Source organism: Calliphora vicina, chromosome 2, assembly GCF_958450345.1.
Source record: "Calliphora vicina chromosome 2, idCalVici1.1, whole genome shotgun sequence".
NCBI lineage: Eukaryota > Metazoa > Arthropoda > Insecta > Diptera > Calliphoridae > Calliphora > Calliphora vicina.
Genome location: NC_088781.1, coordinates 26,761,935 through 26,776,184, shown reverse-complemented (window position 1 = coordinate 26,776,184; position 14,250 = coordinate 26,761,935).

Sequence of the window (14,250 nt, the reverse complement as noted above, 5' to 3'; positions counted from 1 at the left end):
TAACCACTATATAGATTTGATGCATCATGGTTTGAATTCTATGTTTGGTTTTTTTTTTGTAAAATTGTGAATTTTTTGAGATGTTTCTCCACATAATTTATGATAACTCAAAAAGGTTTAGTTCGATATTATTGAAGTAAACTTAGAAAAGTTAAAATTTCCAGAACCTTTATTCATTTTATATATTGCATTTTAATCGGCTCCGTAGTTTCGGAGTTATAATAACAAATTGAAGCAAAAAATAAATTTTTTATGTGAAAATATCAAAATTATTTGTTTTAAAAAAATCATGAAAAATCGAAAACGGCAGAACTTGTTCAGATTTATTACTTTGTCGCAAAGCCGCATATAATAGCAACAAAATGAAATATCGAAGATAAAAATCGATTTATTGTTTTCGAATTTATTCGGAATTAATTGAATTCGCTTATTTTCACCAAATTTAACTTTGTTGTTTGATATACATACAATTTAATAGTTAATTTTCTTCTTTTGATTGATTGAATTTTAAAAACATTTACCCCATGCTATGTACAAATTTTCACATATATATTGCGTTTCAATCGGCTCAGTAGTTTCGGAGTTATAATAACAAATTGAAGCTAAAAATATATATTTTTTGTGAAAATATAAATTTTTTTTGTTTTAAAAAAATCATGAAAAATCGAAAACGGCAGAAATTGTTCAAATTTATTACATTATCGCAAAGCCACATATAATAGGAACAAAACGAGATATTAACCATAAAAATCGATGAATTATTTTCGAATTTATTCACAATTAAGTGAGTTCACTCATTATTCACTCTTTATGGAATAATGTCTCCAATTCTTGGTCTTCATACTTTTTTGGTTGGCCTGGGAGATGTTTGTCTTCCGTGTCAAAATGACCACTTCTTGTGGTGATTTGGAGTACAGCATACCTTCAGAGTACTTAGAAATAATTTTCACTCATTGAAAGCTGTCTATGTTTGGACATTTCTTACACTACGAACTCAAAAATCGAATGATTCTACCTTAGTGCCCGAATTTTACAGTTGTGGCTAAAAAATTTTAGAAAGGGTAACAAAAATGAGCTTGGTTCAACCGAAATTCTTCTTTATCAATCGACTTTCTGTTCGATTGGTAACAAATTCGCTTGCTACCACGAATCTGTTTTCTCAGTGAGTTCAACATAGATTTCCTCCACACATATTTTGGTAATTTTTGAAAACAAAAATTCACTGTTGTAGAACACCTTGTGTTGTTTTTTACTCGAATAATAAAATTTGTAACATTTTCTGTTTAGTTTTGTTTTGGAAATTTGTATAAAAAAGTCATTAAAAATGTTTCTTACACTATATTTTGTGGAATTGATGTCTGATAAAACGAAAAATCATTCATTACATTTTCTAAATTACAAAATTTTATTTGTTCAACAATTCCACTCAAAATATGTCCATTGTGACATGGATAGTTTTTCATTGCATTCAAAATGTGTTAAATTACGCATCATGTAACTTGTTACATTGTTACGCCATTATTCTTCATTATTAACAAATAGTACAACTAGTTGTATTCACAACATGGCTTGTGTATATTGAATTTTTCAATCCGTTTGCATCAAATATTTTTATTGTAATAAAAATAGTCCTATTATACGTATAAAATATTCTACGATCTTGTAAAATTCTAATGCATTCTAGATGTCTGTCAGTCCTGTCCGTCCGAAACGAAGGTTCGGCAAGGTTCTCTGCTGATCATTAACATATAATATTAAAGGTTTTGGATGCTAAAAATTAGAAGAGCAAACAATACTGGAGTAACATATTCGAATCTGTGTATTTATATACATATTGTTACGTTTTTACCTTTTAAAAATGGTGGTTTATTTTCTTTAACCCTCTAATGCTTAAGCATGCCTAAAGGCACTCATCGAAAAATGCCAGTAAATGCAAATACAACTGATATTTCATTTCAAAAACTTTAAAAGATTTTTAAAATAATTTTGAGTGCGTTTTCTAGCAATTGTTACATGAGATTTTAATGAGTATGCTTGAGCATTAGAGGGTTAAATAAACCCAATGCTTTTGATTGCAAATAAAAGCAGTGTAGTTGACTAAAATTTTAACATTTATAATTCACAACTTATACAGCACACTGTCATTATCTTTACTTAACTATGCTTTAAATTTGACTGAATGGTTGATGTTCTCACCTTATATACACTGCATTACCATCCATATGTTTCAAATACAATTTCATAACAATAATATAAATAAACATTAGATGGTGGGTATATAAAATTCGGCTTAGCCGTATATAACATTATTTGTTATTTATATTTACCACTGGGAAAAATGTTTACTGTAAGTAGATATTTTAAACCCTGCACTATAATACTATTGTGGTTAATAGAGGGTTGGGTGACTGAAAAAACGTGTGCTAGAGCAAAATCTAAATAAAAATAACGCGCAAAAGTGTCTATGTCAAATTGTGAAATAAAATAAATTTGTTTTATGCATCGAGAAATTGCATAAATTTGTATACCCTTCATTATGGTGGCTATAAATAAATATATCATTTCGTTTGTAACCAAACTTTCGAAAGAATTAATTACACTGTGCTAGTTGAAAAACCTGTCAAGCGGGGCACCCAGTGGCTTAAACTAATTCAAGTAAATTAAATTCAGTGGTGCTAATCGTTTTTAGGTTAGCTCGTATTTTCGAGATATACCGTTATTTCGAAAATGGAAGAGGTTGCACAACATATATTCGCGTAACCCAAAAACGGTTTAGTTTATTGAATAAAATGAAAAAACCGAAATTCCGCAATAAAACCTTTAAGAAAGGCTTAACATTTTTTTAATCTTCGCAGTCGTTTGAGAAATATAAATTTTTTTTGGCAAACAAAAAATTATTTTTTCGTTAAACTTCAAAATTTTGGTTTTTTAAAACGACATGAAAAAAACGGTTAGTACCACTGAATTCAGCGTACCCAAAGTAAAACTTGTCTGCGACAAATATTTTGATGTGTTACAAACGGAATGACAAAATCAATATTGCCCCCATTTTTAATTTTTTGATGGTAAAATTAAAAGTGTTTGAATTCGTGTATTAAGAGGAAAAATCTAAAAATAATATGTATAAGGTTACCCACAATATTTAATTTACAATTTGTTATTTAATTATTATTATATACATCAGTGGCTTATGGAGAAAACCCGTTAGTAACAAATTAAAATACATGGACTTTTCGAAGAATTAAATTTTATAGGTTAATAAAAGGAAAATTGTTAATATACAAATATTCAGAAAAGTCAATACTTAATAAATACATACATATGTATGTGCTAGTATTGCCGGATTTATTTTTACAGAAATACGTTAAATTTTTAATATTGGTGAAAAATTACTTTCACCTTAATATTATTACACCCGCCATCAAAAAAGATGGCGGGTATATAATAATATTTATATAGTGTTCGACATAAGTCATTTAAAGTTAAAAAAAAATTAATCACTCTATCAAATTCTGTACAGTTTGGACCATATTGATGCAATTCCCCAAAAACTACTAATTGATGGTGGGTAAAGAAGATACGACACAAGATACGTCTGTATGTTGAAATCAGCTTTCCGTAGCCCCAAATAACTTACATACATGATTCATACATCAACATATCCGCTATAGACTCGGTTAGGTTCCTAATTAAAACCTAGAAAATCGGCCCACCTGGACAACCTCGATTATTGGCCAATTTTTTATATATATCTTGATTACCAAGACATTAATATAGAAAATATAGATATCTAATGACAGATATTTCAAAGTCCTTTGCAACAACTTATAAGGCCATCATAGTAAGTTGGAAATGGGTCAAAATCTGGAAAAAAAATTTTTCACAAAAAAATGTTTGTTTGTCTAAAATTTGTTTTCAATAACACTGTCCAACAAATTGAGACTTTTTGATTGGAACAGAATAGCGACCCTATAATTCTGAAAGGGCATGTTGAGTAGATCATTTTTGAAGAACAAACTTATAGTCCATCTGGTCGGAATTTTTTTTACAGTGGGTCAAAGTTTTAATTTTTTGATCGAAGGGAGCAGTATACTAACTGAAAAAAATGTTGTAAGTTAATGTCTAAGAGAATTCTTATTGTCAGAGTTATATTGTGGAATTTTATATGGATAATTTTTGTGGAGATCTTAACCCTCTAGCTCCTCTCCTTAGGGGTCAATTTGAATCTTTTTTCGAGAAAATGAAAAAAAGCCTTTCAGAAAGGATATTTAAGGATTAAAATATTCGACGAAAATTTTTGCCGGAAAATTTCAGTTGTGGTCACCAAAGATACCAAAGATCTATAAAAATCTATTTATAATCCGAATGAGCTGATATTTTAAATATAAATAGCCCTAAAGAAGATCTACAAAAATATATATACATATGTAGTAGGGTATTCGAATTATTCGATTTTTCTCTTGTTCGAATAATAGATTTTAACTTGTTCGAATAATTCGAACACACGTTTAAAATTAATCGAATTATTCGAATAATTTAAATTTTTTTTAAAAAAGTAAAAATTAAGTTTCGATTTTGGTTTTTAATATTATATTGTTAAAGAAAAACAAAAACTAACGTTAAAGTTAACAATTCAAGTATTGATAATGTTAAAAAACATTCGAAAACGAAGTCCATTAATAAATTTTCAACAAAAATATTCTGATCTGATTAACTCCCAAACAATCTACAAAACAATTGACTAGCAAACAATTTAGTTTCCCTTTTGGAGTTATGCTTTAAAAAATTTGAGCTAGTTGGACATGATCCTGAATTCAAATACAATATAAACGTATTAAGAACTTTTTTATGTCGTTCGTTAATTCGGGTTTTAAATTGAGAAACTAATTCTTTAGTAAATTAATTATTCATTATTTCTAAATTATTTATAGCAACTTGTATTATACATCAAGCTCTATCAACGTTGCCGAATCTTTGCTTAATAAAGTGGTCTTGGGGAATTACACAATACAGAGAATCTGTCCAAAGTTTGATATCATTGTCAGTGAACGTGGCTAATTTGAAGTCAGATAAATATGCAAAAAGTTTATTACCATGTTAGACAAAGATGTTCAACGATGTTCAAAATCATGTATAAGACGAACTCCATGCTTTTCTTGCAACAAAACGTTAGTTTGCAATATTTGTGTTTATCATTCGATTTATTAAATATTTTGCAACACTTACGTACGCGGTTAATAACATCACTTATATACATATATTTTAAGATCATGGCCTTCATCTATTTCAATGTAATCTTATAAATATCATCTTCAATATCACTTTCGACGACCGTTTCAAAATCACATTCTCCATCACATTCAATTCCACTTAATCTAAGTTAATATTTTGATTATTAATTGCGATTCTTCTAATATTTCGCCAGCTAAATAACAAATATTTTATTCCGTACCTTTTATTTTCATTGGATCAAGTCCTAAGTTAAAAATTTTGAAAGATTTGTTTTTAGAATTGTAACTTCTTGCAGTAATATTTATATATTTATAGAAGGAGCTATCGGAACACTCATCTACAGTGATCGAAAGTCCCTTTGTCTTTAGTTATTTGTCGAATTTCAGAAACAATACAATTTTTGTGAGTCATTATTACTTACTTAAATTTGAAATTATGAAAAATTTAAAGCAATTTAATAAATTTAAATATATATGAACATTTATTCGATTATTCTACATAAAATTGTTCGAATTATTCGTTATTCGAAAATGTTCATTTTTAAATTGTTCGAATAATTATTCGTAAGAAATTATTCGATTAATCGAACGATCATTAGTCGAATGAATACCCTAATATGTAGTTTATCACTTTTAGGTCAAGAGTTATTTATGTTTATTTATTTATTTTTTTTAAATTTGTTTCATCTTTTAGTTTTAGTTTTTTAGATATGTCGGGCCTACGGTGGTTCGAAATTGTTTTTTAAAATATCACCAATATTTGCGAAATTTTATATGTTCCAACTTTGGATGCGTATAACTTTTTATAGGGACGACATAACTGTTAACAAGTTATTTTTATAGTATTCGAAATTTTATCGCATTTTTAAGTCATACACCCAATATTATGGAATTTTAGCTCATATTTTTGGAAAATTAAATTTTTTAAAATGCAACAAAACTTTTGTTTATCGTTGTAAAAGACGTTTTTGATAAAAAAATGAGATTTTAAGGGATTTTTTAGATTTTTGGTTCTATTAACCACAATTTGCTTAAAGGCTTCGCCCATCCCTAAAAGTGTTTAAAGTCCATATTCAAAACTTAAGCTCAGCTACTCCTTCTCTATAGCCCTGAGAAATTTTATTAAAATCTGACTAACCATTTAGAAGTTACGGATTTATTTCCACATTTTTATCACTTCCCCCACTGTGAAGCCACAGTGAATCGTAGGATTCTTGTTTAAAAACAGTTTTTTCTGAAAATGAAAATCGATTTTTTAATAAAAAATATAATGTTTTTTTTGTGAACATTAATAGCACTAATGTGCTGTGATGGCGGACTTTAGTCTTAAAATTTCGACTTAATGAAAATTGTGCGTTTAATACGAACTTATTATTATCACGGTAATTTATTATTTTCGGTTAAGTTAATTGATTTGCAATAATTTAATGAATACATTAATGGTCCTCGTGTAAATGCTTAAATGTCTCGCCAATTGCACAATCTGTGTATGTTTTTATTTACTCTCTTGTAAATGAGCAGACAAAAATTGTGTGGAAATTCATTTGCATAGACTCGCGAACTTTAACAGCGTTATTGTGCATTTTATAAATCGAATGTTTTTTGTTTACTTTTATTTATAAGAAATAAAATTCAATTAAAATATAGGTATGTACATATCGCACTGGTTCCTCTAAAGAGAGTCAACTCAAAATTTAAAAATGTTCAGTAGAAGAAAAAAACTATTTTATTTTTAATACATTATAATGAAACAACTGTACGGATACAACTGTATTTTTTTTTTTTTTTTGGCGAAAGAGTAGAGAAATTGATAGCAGATTTTTACAGTGGGTAGATATGACCACCGCATATCGATTTCTTGCAAGAAGTGAAAATTTAAAAATTTTGATTTAACGCTCTTTAGAGGAAATAGTGCGAAATGTTAATTTATGTATGTGAAAATTGTGTGACAGTGAAACAAATTTGGTGCATAAATGGCACCATGGCACAGTGATTCGTTCTCATATATTCGAATGGTAGGTCTACGAAATTTTGCTCACTATTATAAATCGAACAATCTTCAACTACGGCAAGAACATAAACTAAATTTTTCAGAATAAATGCGGTTTTCATCGTTTATTCAATTTCATTAAATATTTTTAGGGCCTTATTCATGTGGGATAGGGACTTGGGAAAGGGACAGAACGATCGGCTAGGTTGACGAAGACGAATGTAGACAAGACGGAACAGAACACGACTATAAATAGGCGAACATTATGGACAGTAAACATTCAGTTGTGGAGATAAGTCACTGAGTGGGAGTTACTCAGAGTGAAAAGTGTAAATGTTCCTGTTCGTGTAAATAAAATGGGCCAAATCTTGTATATATACTAGGGTGGCCCTTAATAAACGAAAGTTGGATTTTGGCCATTCTCACCCCCCAGTTTGGTGAACATTAGTAAAAAAAATCATCCTGAACAAATTTTAGGTAAATCGGTTGGGGTTAAGATGTGCCGCAAGCCCTCTGAAGTTTTGAGATGCATTTACAAGGTGAAAAATGAATTTTTTTCAGTTTTTGTAAAAATTTTGCCATTAAAAAATGACTTTTCCAATTTAATTTAAAATAATAGAAATGTGTACGCAATTGTCGTTCTAATGAGACATAAAAAACAGAAATTGGTCAAAAAATGTTAAAGTTATTAAAAATTCGCCAGGCCATTAACGTGTCTCAGGCAACTAGAACAAGAAAGGTAGTAACAAAAAAATAAATTTTTTTTAACGGCAGTTTCAAAACTCCATTTTAAATTTTTTAAAAATTTTGTTAAACAAATTTCAGAATTTTTTGATCATCTCATTGGGATTTATTAAGAATATAATAGGGAATAAAAATGTGAAATTCCAATTCCAATTATTGAAAAATTTGACCTTTGACCTTCACGATTTAAGGATTAACGTTTTCCGATTTTAGTAAAAGTTTCAGAGTATATTTAGAATTATCTGGACTATAATATTCTGAATAAGTTTTGCTCAAAATTCATAAGAGTAAGGAAATAGGGCTCATTCAAGTAAAAATTGCCAAATAATTGGTTTTTCTCGAAAATTTCAAAATTTAAATCGCAGGTACGGAAAAACTATAAGAGATATTTTCATAATTTTTTCAGATTTTTATTCCCTATTATATTCTTAATAAATCCCAATGAGATGATCAAAAAATTCTGAAATTTATTTAACAAAATTTTTAAAAATTTGAAAATGGAGTTTTGAAACTGCAGTTAAAAAAATTTTATTTTTTTGTTCATAACTAAGAATAGGTTAAAGGTATCCTACGGAGACAAAAACTCATATACAAGTAAACATGGACATATTTTAAGTAAAAATGAGCTTTTATTTTAATATTTATCAAAATATGTTAATTTTGTTCCTACCTTTCTTGTTCTAGTTGTCTGAGACACGTTAATGGCCTGGCGAATTTTTAATAACTTTAACATTTTTTGACCAATTTCTGTTTTTTATGTCTCATTAGAATGACAATTGCGTACACATTTCGATTCTTTTTAATTAAATTGCAAAAGTAATTTTTTAATGGCAAAATTTTTACAAAAACTGAAAAAAATGCATTTTTTCCCCTTGTAAATGCATCTCAACACTTCAGAGGGCTTGTGGCACGTCTTAACCCCAATCGATTTACCTAAAATTTTTTCAGGATGATTTTTTTACTAACGTTCACCAAACTGGAGGGTGAGAATGGCCAAAATCCAACTTTCGTTTATTAAGGGCCACCCTAATATATACGCACCATAAATATGTAATTTTGGCCTTCTATGAGGACTTGTACGAACTGTAAAGAATTTCATTTAAAGTTTTAAGAAATATTGATTTTATCATTCCGTCAATCCGGAACACAATTACTAGAATATTGTGCATGAATTAAAGTAACTGAAAATGTGTTATTCACAGTTTGGTCTGCTTTTTTTCATTCAATTAGATGGAAATTAACTTAAAAAATACTACTACATATTTCATTGAAATTGAGAAAATTCCAAATGAATTTTAGAATTAGAAATTGGAAGTGAGAAAATTCTAAACTAAATGAAGAATTAAAATTCTTTTTAAATTCAGAAAATTCCAAATATAATTGAGAATTTCAAACTCAAATTGTAAATGATAAATTGAGAAAATTATAAATAAAATTCAGAAAAATTTTTAAATAACTATAAATTAAAAGAAATCATTAAATTCCATGTAAAATATATAATTTACTATGTACAAACATTGCATACAAGCTACTGCCCTTGATTTATTTTGGACAAGTGCCGCACAGTAGATTAGAAATTTCACATGGTTGGAGCTGAGGTGTTTTTGAGTTGATTTTCGTTTGTTCAGCTTCCTAGCGCTAACGAGGGCCAATCTCAATTGGAATTTTCTCAATATCAATTTAGTATTCTTAATCTTATTTGAAATTTTCTCAATTTAATTTTTAAATTCTCAATATCATATGGACTTTTCTGAATATTATATACATATAATGTTCTCAATTTCACTAAATTTGTCAAAGACTCAAATTACCACCACAATATATGTAGAGTATTTACTTGGGAAACCATTCAGCATCCACAATATTAACTATGAGAAATTTTAAACCTTGAACATGTGTCAATGCAAATGTACTGCAAATGTCTGGAAACATAATAAACGCACAGATCAAAAATAAATACACACGTTCTCATACATACAGATATGTAGATGTCAATGAATGCCTGTATTAAGGCATGCAATGCACTTCGTTTAAATGAACTTCACTCGTACATGCCTCTGAACATGTTGCTAAAGTATGAAAGGACACAAAACATAATGAAAAATTCATTCATAAAAAAGAAGATTTACAAAAAAAAAAAAATGCGCAACATTTAAGCGGGCCAACATAAACACACACACACACCAACAATAAAAAAAACTTAACCACAACAAATGTTAGAAAAAAAGGAATAAAAACAAACGACTGCAAACGAAGATAAAATACGAAAACAGCAAACGATAGCTAACGATGACTAGACTTCGTAAAGTCACAAAATTTTTAAACAAAAGCAGCCAACATTGTTAGATTTTCAACAGTCCGACGCAGGATACCAACGTTAACGCACGGAAATCAAAAAGTCAGTTACAGTTAAACAACTAAACGGAAAGGGAAACGGAAATTTAAATAATTTAATGTAAAAGAATAAAGAAAACAAACATACAACTAAAGTGTTTAACCGTGGATAGAGACACAGAGGAAGAGAGAGCGAACAAAAAAGTGAAGTGTAACGGTTTATTAGCTTGTTTTTATATACAAAAGCAGTCAACAAGTGATGTATTTGCTACATACAACTTACAATGCAAATATGAGTAATAATGTACATTAGAAAGGTCCTTAGTTTGCAATTTGTTGGATTTTCAATACTCCTTATGACGGAAATAGTTTTCATTTAGCAAAAAACCAAATGTTGTATATGTTATTTGAAGTTTCGAGTTTCCAAAAAATTTAAATGTTGAAAAAAAATTACAATTAAATATAGTTTTTGCCTATATATATTTAAATATAAAAATAACACTACTATACAAAGTACAACAAGTAGTCCCACTCTTTGACAGCAGTACCTAACTCAATCCATGTGTTCGAGAAAAAGCACCTAACTGTATTTATGTGTTAGTAACAAAAACGTAAATCTGTTTAAAAATGTTTAATTTTAATTTATTTAAATTTTCTTCTAATTTAAATACCAAAAATTGAAACTATGTTCTATAGTTTAAATTATATAAAAAATAAAATATAAAAAATTAATAAAAAAAATATTTTTTAGTTTGTGCAAAATGGACGTGTTTCGGAAATGGAAAAGTGTGTTGAAAAAAATTATAAAATTATGTGTGTTAATGAATTTAACTTTTGAAATCGATGTCTTCCGATGTCTAAGCGACCAACAAAGTCTTCAAGGAAAAGATCTAAGCTTTCTTTTGAGTAAAAAAGGGTCCATTTTGAAAAAAAATCATCAAAGTTTTTAATTTTGCAAAAAAAATTCAAAAATTTTATGTTACTAAACATTTATTTTGAGTTACAAAACATTTATTTTCATAGATATCCAACTCGCATCCCACTAAACGACCAAATATCTAAGCTTTCTTTTGAAAAAAAAGGCCCAAAAAAAATTTAAAAAAGTTTTTGATTTCGAATAAAAAATTTCAAACATTTTTATTTTTTTTTTTCATTTTTTTTCTCGAATTCGATAGCAATTTATATTTCTCACAAGGGTATTGAATTCACACGGCACCTATTTATACGAGAGAGTAAATTTTAAAATTGGTAGTTGGACTACTTGTTACACTTTGCACAGTGGTTTAGAAACTTTTTTTTGGAAATAATTCTGTATCTCGGGAACTATTGGAGATATTATTACAAAATTTCACATGGTTAGAGCTGAGGTGTTTTTGAGTTGAATTACATTTGTTCAGCTTCCTACGGGTAATACGGGCCAGTTTGTGCCCCCTCAAATTTGGTCACCTCGGGTCTCAAAATTTTTAAAAAAATCCCCAAAAATTCATTTATGATCCGAATGAGCTGAAATTTAAAATATAAATAGTCCTTGAGAAGATCTACAAAAAATACACTTACATGTGTAGGTTATCTCCTTCAGTTGAAGAGATATTTAGGTTTATTTATTTTTTTTTTTTTAATTTTGCTCGATTTTTTTTGTTTTTTAGATATGGCGGCCCTACGGAGGGTCGAATTTTTTTTTCAAAATATCAGCTATATTGGCAATAAAATTCTAAATAAAATAAAAAAAACTTGGTAACAGTTATCTCGTCCGTGTAAAAAGTTACACGCATCCAAAGTTGGAACATGTAAAATGGGCCTAATTTTTTACGATTTTTCCTAAAAAAGTCCCTATATTTTTTCTTTTGTAGAAACAAATTTTCTTTGGGACTATATACAATTTTTATATGTTCCGGAAAGAAAACTTAATGCAAAAGCATGTAATGTAAAATTGGGCTCACTTAAGCGGACACAGTATCCCCCAGACCTATCCAAACTTGGACAATTTTAAAAAAAATATTTAGGTTTCAGTAAAAAATTCTAAAAAGGCAAAGCACCGATCCTCGAAAAAGTTCCGTATTTGTATAACCCTATATGTTGTTTAAATACTTAGAAAGTTGTTTTACTATCACACGGTAAATAGCGTCACAGTAGGCACTTTTCTAAAAAAACTCAGTTTTTGGAACACATTTTCCCCGTTTTAGGAATTTCGATATTTGAAAATAAAAAATGTCAAAAATTATAATGTCATTAATTTAAGGATATTTGGATCTAAATTAGTTCCCAATTTGGTTATGATATCTTTAACCGTTAAAATTCTACATTAAATCAAATTTTATATTTTTATTCGTGGAAAATCACCATATGAAAGTTTTTTTAGTTTTTAAGGTAAATGAAGTCCCAAAATTTTATAAAATTTTTTAATTTTACTAAAATAAAAATCCTCAGGTCATAGTGTTTTCAACAGTATCAAATACTTATATAAAACTCCCCAGAAGTTCCACAAACCTTGCCCGCTTTGACAAATTTGTACATTTTTTCATAATAATTTGGTGAAGGGTATATAAGATGAAGATCTCTTACTTGTTTTTATATAATTTTTTCACGCTGATCACAAATATGACTAAACAACATTAACTGAAAGTCATCGAAATTAATAAAAAATGCTAATGTTTTTCTCAATGCAAATGAAACTTTAAAGAAACTAGTGCTCCAGGATGCCCCGATAGACTAGACGCTCGTGTGTTATACTATCAATCTCAGGGTTGCGGGTTAGATTCCCTCCAGAAACTCAGGGTGTATCTGCAGACAAGCAAAACGCTTCGAAGTTATTGTCTGCTTTTTTTGTTTTATTTTTTTTTTAAGGAAGAAAGTTATCGAAGGATATTTGGAATAACAAACTTAGTTTGCGCCAAAGAAGATTTAATATTTTCTGCTTGTAAATTATCTTCATTCAAATAATGGATATTCATACAAACGTAGATATTTTTAATGGTACAATTATAATTAATTGATTCATACATCAATATATCGGGATTTCTTCCGGCTCGGTTGCTATTTAAAATCGGCCCACAAATGGCTAAGATATAAGGAAAAAACCTGGACTACTTAGATTTTTGGCCTATTTTTGATCTATATCTGGATTACTAAGTCATTAATATTGACAATATGGATATCTAATTATAAATATTTCAAAGTCCATTGCAACGATGTATATAAGGCTAAATGTAAGTTGGACATACAATGGGTCAAAATCGGGACAAATATTTTTTAACCAAAATTTTTTTTGTCATAAATTCTTTTTCTAAAAAAAAAAATTTTATAAATTTAAAAAAATTGGAAAAACAATTAAAAAAAAATTTTAAATTTTGTTTACCAAAAATATTTAAAAAAAATATTTTAAAGTATAATTTGGTGAAGGCTATATAAGATTCGGCACAGCTGAATATAGATCTCTTACTTTTTTTTTATATTTGCCATCATTCCAACTACGAGCCCATTTAAATACAAACAAAACATCTCAGAACTGTCAATTAACTCTTTCAGCCACGCTGTATAAGTTTTAAATCAAAACAATTGCATTTTTACTTTAATCAAGGTTAGTTTATTATAAAAAGTAAGAAAAAATAAATCAAAACATGAAAAAATCACCCCATTCCAAGGTTTTTTGTGGTGTGAAGTGGTTGGCATTAAAATAACTATGATACAAATTTTTGTTTCGTATAAATTTTTTTTAAATCGAATATTTTTGACTAAATTTTCTGACCAAAAACTAATTTTTACAATATTTTCAAATTAATATATTTGTTTAACCAGAGCACCCTGAAGGCAATGTTTTGCTAAAAATCATAAACGATGACTTCAAAATATTGTTACGTTTTAACCTTTGTTGACAGCGTTGCCAACTTACGATCAATGGTCAACTGAAAGCTTTTATTTAATAATGCCCACAGATATGTTACAACACTGTTA